This window comes from Oryctolagus cuniculus, chromosome 4, assembly GCF_051225735.1.
Source record: "Oryctolagus cuniculus isolate XC-2025 breed Fujian yellow rabbit chromosome 4, ASM5122573v1, whole genome shotgun sequence".
NCBI classification, from domain to species: Eukaryota; Metazoa; Chordata; class Mammalia; order Lagomorpha; family Leporidae; genus Oryctolagus; species Oryctolagus cuniculus.
In genome coordinates this window covers 148,311,565-148,327,321 of record NC_142870.1, presented here as the reverse complement: position 1 = coordinate 148,327,321, position 15,757 = coordinate 148,311,565, and positions in this window count along the sequence as shown.

The window sequence follows — 15,757 nt, the reverse complement described above, 5'->3', positions numbered from 1 at the left end:
TGTAATCAAAAGAGCATGGCACTGGTACAGAAACAGATGGATAGACCAATGGAACAGAATAGAAACACCAGAAATCAATCCAAACATCTACAGCCATCTCATATGTGATCAAGGATCCAAAACCAATCCCTGGAGTAAGGACAGTCTATTCAATAAATGGTGCTGGGTAAATTGGATTTCCACATGCAAAATCATGAAGTAAGACCCCTACCTTTCACCTTACACAAAAATCCACTCAACATGGATTAAAGACTTAAATCTGCAACCTGACACCATCAAATTATTAAAGAGCATTGGAAAAACCCTGCAAGATATAGGTACCGGCAATGACTTTTTGGAAAACACTCCAGAAGCACAGGCAGTCAAAGCCAAAATTAACATTTGGGATTGCATCAAATTGAGAAGTTTCTGTACTGCAAAACAAACAGGCAGGAAAGTGAAGAGGCATCCAATAGAATGGGAAAATATATTTGCAAACTATGCAACTGATAAAGGGTTGATAACCAGAATCTACAAAGAAATCAAGAAACTCCACAACATCAAAACAAACAACCCACTTAAGAGATTGGGCCAAGGACCTCAATAGACATTTTTCAAAAGAGGAAATCCAAATGGCCAACAGACACATGAAAAAATGTTCAAGATCACTAGCAATCAGGGAAATGCAAATCAAAACCACATTGAAGTTTCACCTCACCCCAGTTAGAATGGCTCACATTCAGAAATCTACCAACAATAGATGCTGGAGAGAATGTGGGGAAAAAGGAACACTAACCCATGTTGGTGGGAATGCAAATTGGTTAAGCCACTATGGAAGTCAGTCTGGAGATTCCTCAGAATCCTGAATATAACCCTACCATTCAACCCAGCCATCCCACTCCTTGGAATTTACCCAAAGGAAATGAAATTGGCAAACAAAAAAGCTGTCTGCACTTTAATGTTTATTGCAGCTCAATTCACAATAGCTAAGACCTGGAACCAACCCATATGCCTATCAACAGTAGACTGGATAAAGAAATTATGGGACATGTACTCTATCAAATACTATACAGCAGTCAAAAACAATGAAACCCGGTCATTTGCAACAAGATGGAGGAATTTGGAAAACATCATGCTGAGTGAATTAAGCCAGTGCCAAAGGGACAAATATATGTTCTCCCTGATCGGTGACAACTAACTGAGCACCAAAGGGGAAACTTGTTGAAGTGAAATGGACACTATGAGAAACAGTGATTTGATCAGCTCTTGTCCTGATGGTTGATGTACAATGTAATACCTTATCCATTTTAGTATTTTTTTGTTTTAGTACCATTGGTTGAACTCTGTAATTAACACACAATTTATTCTTAGGTATTTAAATTTTAACTGAAAAGTGATCCCTGTTAGGAATTTGGAAAACATTATGCTGAGTGAAATAAGCCAATCCCAAAGGGACAAATACCATATGTTCTCCCTGATCGGTGACAACTAACTGAGCACCAAAAAGGAAACCTGTTAAAGTGAAATGAACACTATGAGAAACGGTGACTTGATCAGCCCTCACCCTGACTGTTGATGAGCAACTTAATATGTTATCCCTCTTAGTATTTTTTTGTTTGTTCTACTTAATACTTTTGGTTGAACACTGTAATCAATACACAATTATTCTGAAATGCTGAAACTTAACTGAAAAGTGATCACTGTTAAATATGAGTGGGAATAAGAGAGGGAAGAGATGTGCAATTCGGGACATGCTCAAGCTGACTTACCTCAAACAGTAGAGTTAGAAACATACCAGGGGATTCCAATTCAATCCTATCAAGGTGGCATGTACCAATGCCATCTCACTAGTCCCAGTGATCAATTTCTGTTCACAATTGATCGTAATGATACGACTAAGAACCAAAGGGATCACATAAACAAGACTAGTGTCTGCAAATACTAGCTGATAGAATAAAAAAGGGAGAGAACGAGCCAACATGGGAAGTGAGATACACAGCAGACCCATAGAATGGCAGATGTCCTAAACAGCACTCTGGCCTCAGAATCAGCCCTTAAGGCATGTGGATCTGGCTGAAAAGCCCATGAGAGTATTTCAGGCATGGAAAGCCAAGACACTCTCGCAAAAAAAAAAAAAAAGAAAAAAAAAAACCTAAATGAAAGATCTCCGCGAGTGAGATCCCGGTGGAAAGAACATGTCATCAAAGAAGGAGGTACCTTTCTCTGATGGGAGGCGAGAACTTCCACTTTGACCATGGCCTTGTCTAAATATGATCAGAGTTGGTGAACTCAGGGGGCTTCCGTAGCCTTGGCAGCTCATGTCAAGAGCCTCGGGTGATTACTGATGCCATAAACAAGAGTGTCAATTTGTTAAGTCAACAACAGGAGTCACTGTGCACTTACTCCTCATGTAGGATCTTTGTCCTTAGTGTGCTGTACATTGAGATTTAATGCTATAACGAGTACTCAAACAATATTTTTCACTTTATGTTTCTGTGTGGGAGCAAACTGTTGAAATCTTTACTTAATGTATGCCAAACTGATCTTCTGTAGATAAAGAGAATCGAAAATGAATCTTGATGTGAATGGAAGGGGAGAGGGAGTGGGAAAGGGAAGGGTTGTGGGTGGGAGGGACGTTATGGGGGGGAAGCCATTGTAATCCATAAGCTGTACTTTAGAAATTTATATCATGAAAAAAAGTTAAAAAAAATAGACCGGAACACTGTGAAAAACCAAGTGTATGATAAATAGCATGTGATGGTCTTTCCACTAAGTATGTGTGTATATTTGAGAGAGTCGTCAAGTTGCTGGGACAACTGTCTAGCCATTGATGCTATTCTGTTACATCTTCAGTGTCTTTCAGATCTGTGTCCACTGTATCAACTGTCACTCAAGCCTCTCTCATGTCTGTCTTAGGTCAATGCGATAGACTCTTAACTGTCTCTTCTTCCTGTAGTATTTCTCTCTGCTCATAATATTATCATTCTGAAAGTTAGCTTTTCAGTTTCTAGGTCTTGCCCATCCTTCTCCCCTCAGAGCTTCACATCAGCTTGTTCTGCCTGGAGTGTTTTCCTTGTTTTTCAATCTGAGAGCCTTGCATGAGTCGCTGATACACTCCTTCTAGAATGTTTGGTTTCGTCGACCATCTCCCCACAGTCAGTGAGTACAGGGATCATGCCTCTCTTGTTCATCTTAAGATCTCCAGAACTTAGCCTCATACCTGGTACTCACCACATACTTGATGAATGAACTAAGTTTCTTCGTGGTTTAAAAATAAATATTGGTCTAAATTCACATAGTGCAGGAAACAGTAACCTTCAGCAATTGAGTAATAAAGCTGTGGGCTGTATCAGTGTGCTGTGGGCTGGTTTCCAAAAATAACAAATGCCTGCTCCAGGCCAGTCTTCCCTAACTTGGAAATATTTTCAGCAGAGCCACTTTCTCTGCCATTTGGGGCTGAGACTGGAGTTCTCAAAGGAGAAGGAATTGTACCTATTATCTTTTCCTGCTTTGCTTGAAGTTGTTTCTGACTCCTCCTGCACACTGTCCTCACACTTCAGTGGAAATGGGGTCTTATAGTTTCTTTTTCTTTGAAAGAACCAATTTTTGTTTTTCTTCAAGGTTGTGTAGTTGACAAAAACCATACCCTGTGAAGTATGGAGAGTAGGGGTTATTAGGTTAAGAGAGTTGTCAACCTGATGACTCAGCTCCCGAGGACAAGGACCTGGGCACAGGTGCATCCTTCCCCTCCCCTGCATCACTAAGGACTCCTTGAATAGCCCAGGATCGCAGGCATGTTTTCTTTCACTTGCAGTTGTTCTAGTGCAGCGTTCCTTCAACTCCATAGGAGAAGTCAGTTTAAGGAAAGAAACACCTTAAGTCCCTTGGAATCTGTGCTCCACATCTGGCAGCATGTTACATCTTTGAGCAGCTGCAGCTTTTCTTTCAGGTTTTTTGTTGTTTTCTCAAACTTTGCCAGGCAAAACAAAGGTTAAAAAGTAAAAGATGCCACCTGCCTTTTCCAGGCCAGCTCTCCTTCCACGCCAGCTAGGTAATGGAAGTCAACAGGGTGCCTTACCAAGGAGGTTCACACCTCCGTTTTGATGTACCCCATGTGAAGAGAGGTCTGAACCTCATAATTGGCAAGGCCTTAAGCCCACCTGATTATTATCAGGCCCCTTCTGTCAGGTTCTATTTGCTTCTCAATTGGAAGCTTATTCATATTTTAGACAGTAGCTTTCTTAGGTCCTCCAGTAATGACTCTCCTTTGTTCTAGACCATGTCTAGCCCACTCAGAGCCTCATTCCTTTGTAATCATAGCCTTTACTCTAATTTCAGTGGCTCTACTCCTGACTGTGTATTGATGGTCCTCTCCCCCACTAAATGTTTTACGATTGTTCAGGTTTTCTCCACAAACTCCTCTACCCACAAGAAACAAAGCTGTTCTTTCTCCCAGTCTTGGTTGGGATAGGCGTTAAACCACATCCATCAAACAGTCTTCACAAGGGTCCAGGACCCCCCGCCCCCATTTCCTCTCCTCTATGAAATCTTCTCATTACTTGGTTAGTGCTATTCTTAGGATTATTGGTTGTTATTCTCACCCTGTCTTTTATACTACCGTGTCTGTTTAAGTGTTTATAGAAGGTGATAATGGAATGAGCCAAGGCCTTCACTAACCATGTGGTCTACCGAGTGGTCTACCATATACCCGGTTCTCCACCCAGGGGACAATGATTTGAGACATTACCCCATGTTAGCAGCAAGTAGCTCTAAAGACAGATCATCATCCCTCTACCCCTGCTGGACTTTTGGGGCTAATAAATCCCATACAACTCTTGCTTTATATAAAAACAGAAGGGGAGAATATTAGTAAGATGGCGCAACCTTATCTATGGTGCAATCTACACCCTGGCCACCATCCTAGGCTCTATCCTCTGCCACCATGGCTGGAAGCCAGGTAACCCCATGGCCCAACCACTGGTGTCAGCCCCATGTCATCCTAATGGGATTCACTGCTCCTACTTCCCTGCCCACCCCACCCCCAAAGTTTTAAGAGGACCTGTTCCTGAACATGTGGTTCTCCCTCACCCCCACAGCACTCAGCAGTGTAGACCTCACTCCTGCATGGAGAACTTTAGCAGGCCCCTACCTCATGGCTTCATTTCTGATCATGGAGTTTCACTTAACACCTTAGGGGCAGAGTGGCCATTATTATGGTCCAAACTAAATTAAAGGTAGCAAGTAAGGCATTTGGGGAGTTTGTCCTAAAGCCAGATAGCTCATCATGAGCAAAAAGGAGAAAGAATGATTATGGTTTGGATTTTATAAAAAGTGTTTTCCACATTTCCTATGACAAGATCATTAGTAATGTCCATGGAGCAAGGAGGATTCTTTGGCTCCTGAGTCAGCCTGCAATCTTAAGAGAATACATTCATAAACTTCAGCTTTGTGTTGGAGCCAAAAGGGTCTTTTAGAATTTCTATACTACAGGATCTCTGTTAAACTAGAAATGCATAGCAATACCTGGTCATGCAGATGCTTTATTTTTTTCTCTTTTTTAAGGATTGATTTATTTATTTGAAAGAGTTATAGAGAGATTGATCTGCCATCTGCTGGTTCATTCTGATGGACACAATGATCAGTGTTGGGCCAGCCAGGAACTCCTTTCAGGTCTCCCACATAGGTGGCAGGGGCCCAAGCAGTTGGGCCATCTTTCACTGCTTTTACCAGGCCTTTAGCAGGTAGCTGGATAGGATGTGGAGCAGCTGGGACACAAGCCAGCACCTATAGGGGATGCTGGTGTTGCAGGCAGTGGCCTAACCTAATGCACCACAGTGTTGGCCACAGTTTTTTTTTTTTCTCTTAAGCACAAGGGACAAACTGCAGTTTCCTTTTTTCCCTTTGCCAGACAAAAGTACAAGAAATATAAAACCACTGTCTTCCTTCACTTAATTACAGTGCACAAGCATCCATTCTCCATGTCTTCTTAATTGAAATATAATAAATGTACTTTTTTTTAGTTTATTAGGGAAAGAGAGCTCCCATCTGCTGGTTCACTCCATAAATTCTTACAACTGTGGGGGTGGGTGGGAACTGTCAGCCAGGAACTCAGACCAGGTCTCTCCTGTGAGAGGCAGGAACCTGACACAGCTGCCTCCTAGGATCTGCATTAGCAGGAAGCTGTAGTCAGGAGCCGAATCTGATTACAGAATCCATGTGATCTGTGGTGTGTGGGCATCCTAACCTGAGTTGTGACTCCTGGGCCAAATGCTTATCTCAGTTGCTGTACCTATTTATGGAGTACAATATGATGATTCCCTACACATACTTCAGAAAGTGCATGGAAATGTGTATTTCTTTTTTTTCTTTATTTTTTTAGATTCTAGTGATTATTATTTTTTAACTTTTATTTAATAACTATAAATCTCCAAAGTACAACTTTTGGATTATAGAGGCTTTTTCCCCCTTTAACCTCCCTCTCACCCGCAATCATCCCATCTCCCTCTCCCTTTCCCATCCCATTCTTCATCAAGATTCATTTTCAATTATCTTTATATAAAGAAGATAATTTAGTATTTACTAAGTAAAGATTTCAACAGTTTACACCCACACAGAAAAACAAAGAATAAAGTACTTTTTGAGTAGTAGTTTTACCATTAATTCACATAGTACAACACATTAAGGACAGAGATCCTACATGAGAAGTGCACAGTGACTCATGTTGTTGATTTAACATTTGGCACTCTTATTTAAGATGTCATGAGCTGTCAAGGCTATGGAAGCCTCTTGAGTTCACTAACTCTGATCTTATTTAGACAAGGCCATAGTCTAAGTGGAAGTTCTCTCCTCCCTTCGGAGAAAGTTACCTCCTTCTTTGATGGTCCGTTCTTTCCGTTGGGATCACACTCACAGAGATCTTTCATTAAGGTTTTTTTGTTTGTTTGTTTGTTTGTTTGTTTTTTTACAGAGTTTCTTGGCTTTCCATACCTGAAATAATCTCAAGTGCTTTTTAGCCAAACCTGAATGGCTTAAGGGCTGATTCTGAGGCTAGAGTGCTGTTTAGGACATCTGCCATTCTATGATTCCGCTGTGTATCCCACTTTCCATGTTGGATCGTTCTCTCCCTTTTTAATTCTATCAGCTAGTATTAGCAGACACTAATCTTGTTTATGTGATCCCTTTGACTCTTAATCCTATCATTATGATCAAGTATGAACAGAAATTGATCACTGGGACTAGTGAGATGGCATTGGTACATGCCACCTTGATGGGACTGAATTGGAATCTCCTGGCATGTTTCTAACTCTACTATTAGGGGTAAGTATGATTGAACATGTGCCGAACTGTACATCTCCTCCCTCTCTTATTCCCACTCTTACATTCAACAGGGATCACTTTTCAGTTACATTTAAACACCTATCCCTGTTAAACATAAGAGTGGGAATAAGAGAGGGAAGAGATGTATAATTTGGGACATGCTCAAGCTGACTTGCCCCAAATGGTAGAGTTAGAAACATACCAGGGGATTCCAATTCAATCCCATCAAGGTGGCATGTACCAATGCCATCTCACTAGTCCAAGTGATCAATTTCAGTTCACAATTGATCATAATGAAAGGACTAAGAGTCAAAGGGAGCACATAAACAAGTCTAGTACCTGCTAACACTAACCGATGGAATAAATAAAGGGGAGAGTGATCCAACATGGGAAGTGAGATACTCAGCAGACTCATAGAATGGCAGATGTCCTAAATAGCACTCTGGCCTCAGAATCAGCCCTAAAGGCATTCAGATCTGGCTGAAAAGCCCATGAGAGTATTTCAGGCATGGAAAGCCAAGACACTCTGGCAAAAGATCTCTGCGAGTGAGATCCCAGTGGAAAGAACAGGTCTTCAAAGAAGGAGGTACATTTCTCTGAAGGGAGGAGAGAACCTCCACTTTGACTATGACCTTGTCTAAACAAGATAAGAATCAGAGAACTCAGAGGGCTTCCATAGCCTTGGAAACTCATGACTGGAGCATAGGGAGACTACTGATGCCATAGACAGGAGTGTCAATTGGTAAAGTCAACAACAGGAGTCACTGTGCACTTACTCCTCATGTAGGATCTCTGTCCTTAATGTGCTGTGTATTGAGATTTAATGCTATAACGAGTATCAAACAATATATTTTACTTTGTGTTTCTATGGGGGTGCAAAATGTTGAAATCTTTACTTAATGCATACTAAACTGATCCTCTGTAAAAAAAAAAAAAAAAAAAAAGAAAAGAAAAAAAAAAAGAAATTATCAACTCCCAACTTGACTCTCACTGGGATTAAACATGACAAAAGGTCTGATCTGATTTCATCATCATTTAAAAAAAATCATCTATTATTTTTCACTTTATGTGTCTGTGTGGGAGCAAACTGTTGAAATCCTTACTTAATGTATACTAAGCTGATCTTCTGTATATTAAGATAATCGAAAATGAATCTTGATGTGAATGGAAGGGGAGAGGGAGTGGGAAAGGGGAGGGTTGTGGGTGGGAGGGACGGTATGTGGGGGAAGCCATTGTAATCCATAAATCGTACCTTGGAAATTTATATTCATTAAATAAAAGTTAAAAAAAAAGAATAATTGGGTGTTGATTGAAGAGTTCAACCAATGGTATTAAGTAGAACAAAAAAATACTAAAAGGAATAAAATAATAAGTTGTTCCTCGACAGTCAGGACAAGGGCTGATAAAGTCTTTGTTTCTCATAGTGTCCATTTCACTTCAACAGGTTTCCTTTTAGGTGCTCAGTTGTCACAAATCAGGGAGAATATATGATATTTATCCCTTTGGGATTGGCTTAATTCACTCAGCATGATGTTTTCCAGATTCCTCCATTTTGTTGCAAATGACTGGATTTCATGTTTTTTTTTTTTTTTTTTTTACTGCTGTACAATATTCTGTAGAGTACATATCCCATAATTTCTTTATACAGTCTTCTGTTGATGGTCATTTAGGTTGTTTCTATGTCTTAGCTATTGTGAATTGAGCTGCAATAAACATTGAGGTGCAGAAGCTCTTTTATTTGCCAATTAATTGGTAAATTCCAAGGAGTGGGATGGCTGGATTGTATGGTAGGGTTATATTCAGGTTTGTGAGGAATCTCCAGACTGACTTCCATAGTGGCTTTTCCAGTTTGCATTCCCACCAACAGTGGGTTAGTGTCCCTTTTTCCCAATGTCATTACCAGCATCTGTTGTTGGTAGGTTTCTGAATGTAAATCATTCTAACCAGGGTGGGGTGAAACCTCATTGAGATTTTGATTTGCATTTCCCTGATTGCTAGTGATCCTGAACATTTTTTCATGTGTCTGTTGGCCATTTGGATTTCTTCTTTTGAAAAATGTCTATTGAGGTCCTTGGCCCATCTCTTGAGTGGGTTGTATTTTTTGTTGTGGAGTTTCTTGATTTCTTTGTAGATTCTGGTTATTAATCCTTTATCAGTTGCATAGTCTGCAAATATTTTTTCCCATTCTGTTGGTTACCTCTTCACTTTCCTGCCTGTTTGTTTTGCAGTACAGAAATTTCTCAATTTGAAGTAATCCCAGTTGTTAATTTTGGTTTTGACTGCCTGTGCCTCTGGGGTCTTTTCCAAAAAATCTTTGCTTGTGCCTATATCTTGCAGGGTTTCTCCAATATTCTTTAATAATTTCATGGTGTCAGGTTGTAGATTTCGATCTTTAATCCATGTTGAGTGGATTTTTGTGTAAGGTGTAAGGTAGGGGTCATGCTTCATGCTTCTGCATGTGGAAATCCAGTTTTCCTAGCACCATTTGTTGAATAGATTGTCCTTGCTACAGGAATTGGTTTTAGATCCTTTATCGAATATAAATTGGCTGTAGATGTTTGGATTGATTTCTGGTGTTTCTATTCTGTTCCATTGGTCTATCCATCTGTTTCTGTACCAGTGCCATGCTCTTTTGATTACAACTGCCCCGTAGTATGTCCTGAAATCTGGTATTGTGATGCCTCCGGCTTTGTTTTTGTTGTACAAGATTGCTTTAGCTATTCGAGGTCTCCTGTGTCTCCATATGAATTTCAGCATCATTTTTTCCAGATCTGAGAAGAACGTCTTTGGTATCTTGATTGGTATTGCATTGAATCTATAAATTGCTTTTGGGAGAATGGACATTTTGATGATATTGATTCTTCCAATCCATGAGCATGGAAGATTTTTCCATTTCTTGGTATCCTCTTCTATTTCTTTCTTTAAGGTTTTCTAATTTTCATCGTAGAGATCCTTAACATCCTTGGTTAAATTTATTCCAAGGTATTTGTTTTTGTAGCTATTGTGAATGGCATTGATTTTAGAAGTTCTTCCTCAGCCATGGCATTGCCTATGTATACAAAGACTGTTGATTTTTGTGCATTGATTTCATACCCTGCTACTTTGCCAAAATCTTCTGAGTTCCAATAATCTCTTAGTAGAGTTCTTTGGGTCCCCTAAATAAAGAATCATATCATCTGCAAAGAGGGATAGTTTGAGTTCTTCCTTCCCAATTTGTATCCCTTTAATTTCTTTTTCTTGCCTAATAGCTCTAGCTAAAACTTCCAGTACTATATTGAATAGCAGTGGTGAGAGTGGGCATCCCTGTCTGGTACCAGATCTCAGTGGAAATGCTTCCAACTTTTCCTCATTCAATAGAATGCTCGCCATGTGTTTTTTATAAATTGCTTTGATTGTATTGTGGAACTTTCCTTGTATACCCAATTTGCATCATGAAAGTGTGTTGTATTTTATCAAATGCTTTCTCGGTGTCTATTGAGATAATCATATGGTTTTTCTTCTGCAGTCTGTTAATGTGGTGTATCACATTGATTGTTTTGTGCACATTGAACCATCCCTGCATACCAGGGATAAATCCCACTTGGTCTGGGTGGATGATCTTTCTGATGTGTTGTTGCATTCTATTGGCGAGAATTTTATTGAGGATTTTTGCATCTATGTTCATCGGGGATATTGGTCTGTAATTCTCTTTCAATGCTGCATCTTTTTCCGGCTTAGGAATTAAGGTGATGCTGGCTTCATAGAAAGAATTTGGGAGGACTCCCTCTTTTTCGATTGTTCTGAATAGATTGAGAAAAATTGGAGTCAGTGCTTCTTTAAATGTCTGGTAGAATTCAGCAGTGAATCCGTCTGGTCCTGGGCTTTTCTTTGTTGGGAGGGCCTTTATTACTTATCCAATTTCTGTCTCAGTTATAGGTCAGTTTTGGTTTTCTGTGTCTTCATGGTTCAATTTAGGTAGGTTGCATGTGTCCAAGAATCTATCCATTACTGATTTCCCTGTTTGCTGGCATACAACTCTTTGTAGTAATTTCTTATGACTCTTTTATTTCTGTGGTGTCTCTGATTTTATTGATTTGGGTCTTTTCTATTTTTAGTTAGTTGAGCCAATGGTGTGTCAATGTTTTTATTTTTTCAAAAAACCAGCTCTTTGTTTTGCTGATCTTTTGCAATTTTTTTGGATTCAATTCTGTTGATTTCTTCTCTAATTTTAATTATTTCTCCTACTGGTTTTGGCTCAGGTTTGCTGCTGTTTTTCTAGGTCCTTGAGATGCATTGATAGCTCATTTACTTGTTGCCTTTCCAATTTCTTGATGTAGGTACCTATTGCTATAAACTTTCCTCTTAACACTGATTTTGCTGTATCCCATAAATTTTGATATGTTGTGTTGTTATTCTCATTTACTTCCATAAAGTTTTTTCTCTTTTGATTTCTTCTATGACCCATTGTTCATTCAGGAGCATGTTGTTCAATCTCCATGTGTTTGTATATTCTCTAGGGATTCCTGAGTTGCTAATTTCCAGCTTTATTCCACTGTGGTCTGAAAAGATGCGTGGTATGGTTTCAATTCTTTTGATTTTGCTGAGACTTGCTTTATGGCCTAGTATGTGGTCAATGCTACAGTAGGTTCCATGTAATGCTGAGAAAAATGTATTCTTCAAGTGTAGGAGGAAAAGTTCTGTAGAGATCTGTTAGATCCATTTCATCTATAGTGTCAATTACATATGCTGTTTCCTTGTTGATCTTCTGTCTAGTTTATCTGTCTATTTCTGAAAGTGGAGTATTGAAGTCACCCAATACTATTGTTTTGGAGTCTAAGTCTGCCTTTAAGTTCCTTAACATATCTTTTAAATAAACTGGTGCCCTGTAATTAGGTGTGTATATGTTTATAATAGTTACATCTTCCTGTTGAATTGACCCTTTAATCATTACATAGTCCTCTCTTTGTCTCTCTTAACAGTTTTTGTGATAAAGTTTATTTTGTCTGATTTTATGGTGGCCACACCAGCTCTTTTTTGGTTTCTGTTGGCATGGAATATCTTTTTACAACCTTTCACTTTCAGTCTGCATGCATCTTTGTTGGAAAGATGTGTTTCTTGTAAGCAGCAAATAGATGGGTTTTGTGTTTTAATCCATTCCACCAGTCTGTGCCTTTTAACTGGAGAGTTGAGGGTATTTATATTCAATGTGACTATTGATATGTAGTGACTTTACCCTGCATGTTTCCAAAGATATTTCTAATATATGCTTGGAACTTCCTGTGATCTTTTACTGGGAGATTTTCTTCCTTTACCTTCTTTCATATTGATGGCCATGTTTCTGTGTTTCTGTGTGTAACACATCTTTAAGCATGTTTTGCAGGGCTGGATGAGTGGTGACAAATTTACTCAATTTCTGTTTGCTATGAAAGGTCTTTATTTCACCTTCATTCACAAATGAGAGCTTTGCAGGATATAATATTCTGCGATGGCATGTTTTCTCTCTCAGTACTTGGGCTATATTTCGCCATTCCCTCCTAGCCTGTAGGGTTTCTGATGAGAAGTCTGCTGTGAGTCTAATGGGAGATCCTCTGAGAGTAATCTGACATTTTTCTCTTGCACATTTTAGAATCTTTTCTTTATATTTCACTGTGGTGAGTTTGATTACAACGTGTTGTGGTGAGGATCTCTTTTGGTCATGTTTAGTAGGGTTTCTATGTGCTCCCTGTACTTGGATGTCTCTTTCCTTCTCCAAACCCGGGAAGTTTTCTGCTCGTATCTCACTAAAAAGGTCTTCAAATCCTCTCTCTCTCTCTCCATGCCTTCAGGAACTCCTAGAACCCAAATGTTTGGTTTTTTAATAGTATCCTGTAGATTCCCAACAATATTTTTTAGATTTCTAATTTCCTCTTCTTTTCTTTAGTTTAACTGTATACTTTCCTGTGCTCTGTCTTCTAAGTCTGATATTCTCTCTTCTTTCTCACTGATTCTGTTTTTAAGGCTCTCAAATGTCTTTGTCATTTGTTCTATTGAATTCTTTATTTCATTTTGATTTTTCTTCAGTATCCCAATTTCATGTTTTACTAAATTCCTCATTTCATTTTGATTCCTCCTTAAGATTTCATTTTCAGAAGAGATTTTCTGTCCTGTCCTGTGTGGATTTCTGTAGTTCATGCATTTGTTTTTGAAAACTTCTAAATGTTCTTATGATAATTTTTTTGAAATCTGTAGCTTGCATTTCTTCTATCTCATCATCTTCATAATCTTGTATTTGAGTATCATGTTCATTTGGGAGAGTCATGATGTCTTCCTTGTTCTTGTTTCCTTGGTTTCTGCATTTGTTGTTTGGCATTGTGGAGATATTTTTTGGTTGTTTCTCCTTCTCCTCCTCCTCCTTCTCCTTTTTCTCCTCCTCCTCCTCCTCCTCCTTCCTCCTTTCTTCTTTCTTCTTCCTCCTCCTCCTCCTTCTCCTTCTCCTTCTTTTCTTCACTGTAGTGGCTTTTCTTGTTATACTATGACTCCAGATTAAGTGGACTGTCTGCTTTTGGTGAATCTCTAGTGGCTTGTGGTGGGTGTGGCCAGAGAGCTCTGTTCAGTTCTTCAGGGTTAAGGGTGTGCCAAAGGTGACACACCCAGGTTTGGCTCTCTCTCTTTTTATTCAGAAGGGAAGTAATTCCACTCAGCTGAGCTCTTCTCCTTGATGGCAATCAGTGCCTGAGCACTAGCCCCAGTGAGTATAATATTTGTCTGCTCAGTCCCAAGGACCACACAAAGGATCTGTGAAGTCCTTAGTGTAAGCTCAGATTCCCCTGCAATGTCCCTCACCGGGTACCCAAAGCTGCCCAAATTTTTGGTGTCTCTCCCACCGAGACTACTCAGGTCTCAGCCACACCATGAGTTCTCCCACACACCCTCAGTTTTTTTTTTTTTCCACAGTCCTGGTTCATAAGCTCCACACATTCACTAGGTCTTCGTCTCCTGTTATTTCTCCACACCAGAGTCAGGTTTTTCTGCTTGGCTGAGGGTGGGCACAGCCCTGAGCTGGCACAGCTGTTACGTATGTCCAAAATAGTGCCTGCTCTATTGTCTTACTCACCTTTGTAAGGTGAGTGGAGAGAGAGAATCATGTCCATACTGTACCCTTTTATTTTATTTTTTTCTCTCCTCTAGTTAGGCTGGTATCCCTCATGGGGCTTCAAGCCCTATTCCCTCTAGGCTCTTCCTGCTGCTTTTCCACCAGTGTCTCAGGCTACTGTGGTTTTGCCTCACCTCCCTTTCCAGCACTGGTGTGTAGACTCGGCAGCTGGGGTCCTGAGCCATGGATGCCCATGCCCTCCACGTAGGTCCACCATGTCCCTCTGGTTCCAGAAGAGTTTCCTCTGCATTTTTTCCCTAACTCTTTTCTGAGACTACGGTATCTCCACTTTTATTAAACTACATTTTCCTGGATTATCAGTGAGCTCCCTCCCTATTCCACCATTTTGAAGCCCTCTTGATGTACATTTCATTTCAAGCTCTTCACAAATACCATAACTCCTCTTCCTCCGTAAGCTACTATTTCAAGATGGTAAGTTTCAGTAAGTTCACTGAGGATAGAGAGGCAACATGCCACATTCTTCCATTCAGTTAGCAAATAAGTATTGGGAAGCTAATTATGGATTAGGCACATGAAGAGCCATTGGATGTGGAAGAAAGAACAAAACAGACAGGACATAATCTGTTTGCCATGACCATAGCCAAATACCCAAGGCTGGATAGAGATTTATTTAGCTTACAGTTTAGGAGGCTGAAAGTCCTAGATTGGGGCCCCTACCCTCAGTTTGGCCTCTGGAAAGGCCCCCTTGGCTGTGTTACAACATGGAATATGACATCATGGTAAGGGTATATGCAAGGGAGCCATCACATAGTGAGACAGGAAGCAAGTAGCAGGGAAGTGTCAATCTTGCTGTTGTATAACAACCTGCTCCTGAGGGCTAACCACAGTCTGTTGAGAACTATATTAGTTATTTTGGAAGGCAGCACCCCAATAACCCAATCACCTATCTAGGCTCTGCTTCTTAAAAGTACACCTCCTCAGTACCCCCACATTGAGGGCTAAGGCTCCAACACATGAACCATGGCAGATAAACTTAAACCATGGCATGCTCCCATTAGCTCTCATTTTCAGAGGGAAAGTAGACATTAAATAAAAGAGGATAGATTCTGTAAAGAAAAGAAAAAAGCTCTCATGAAATATCTAAGGGAGGTGGGGCAAGGCATGTGTGTGTGGGTAGAACACGTGATTTAGAATTAGTAGGGGCTTGATTCTCGTAAATGCCTTCCACAGATCAGATGGTTTTATGTTGTGTGGTCTCATGTGGCCTGTGTCTCCATCTACCAGGTAAGTGGATATGGCTGGATGTACAACAGATTCGCATTCTGAGAGGTCTAGAGCTGGACTGGCAAAATCAAATAGGGACCTGGAAAAGATCAAATGCTCTCAGGA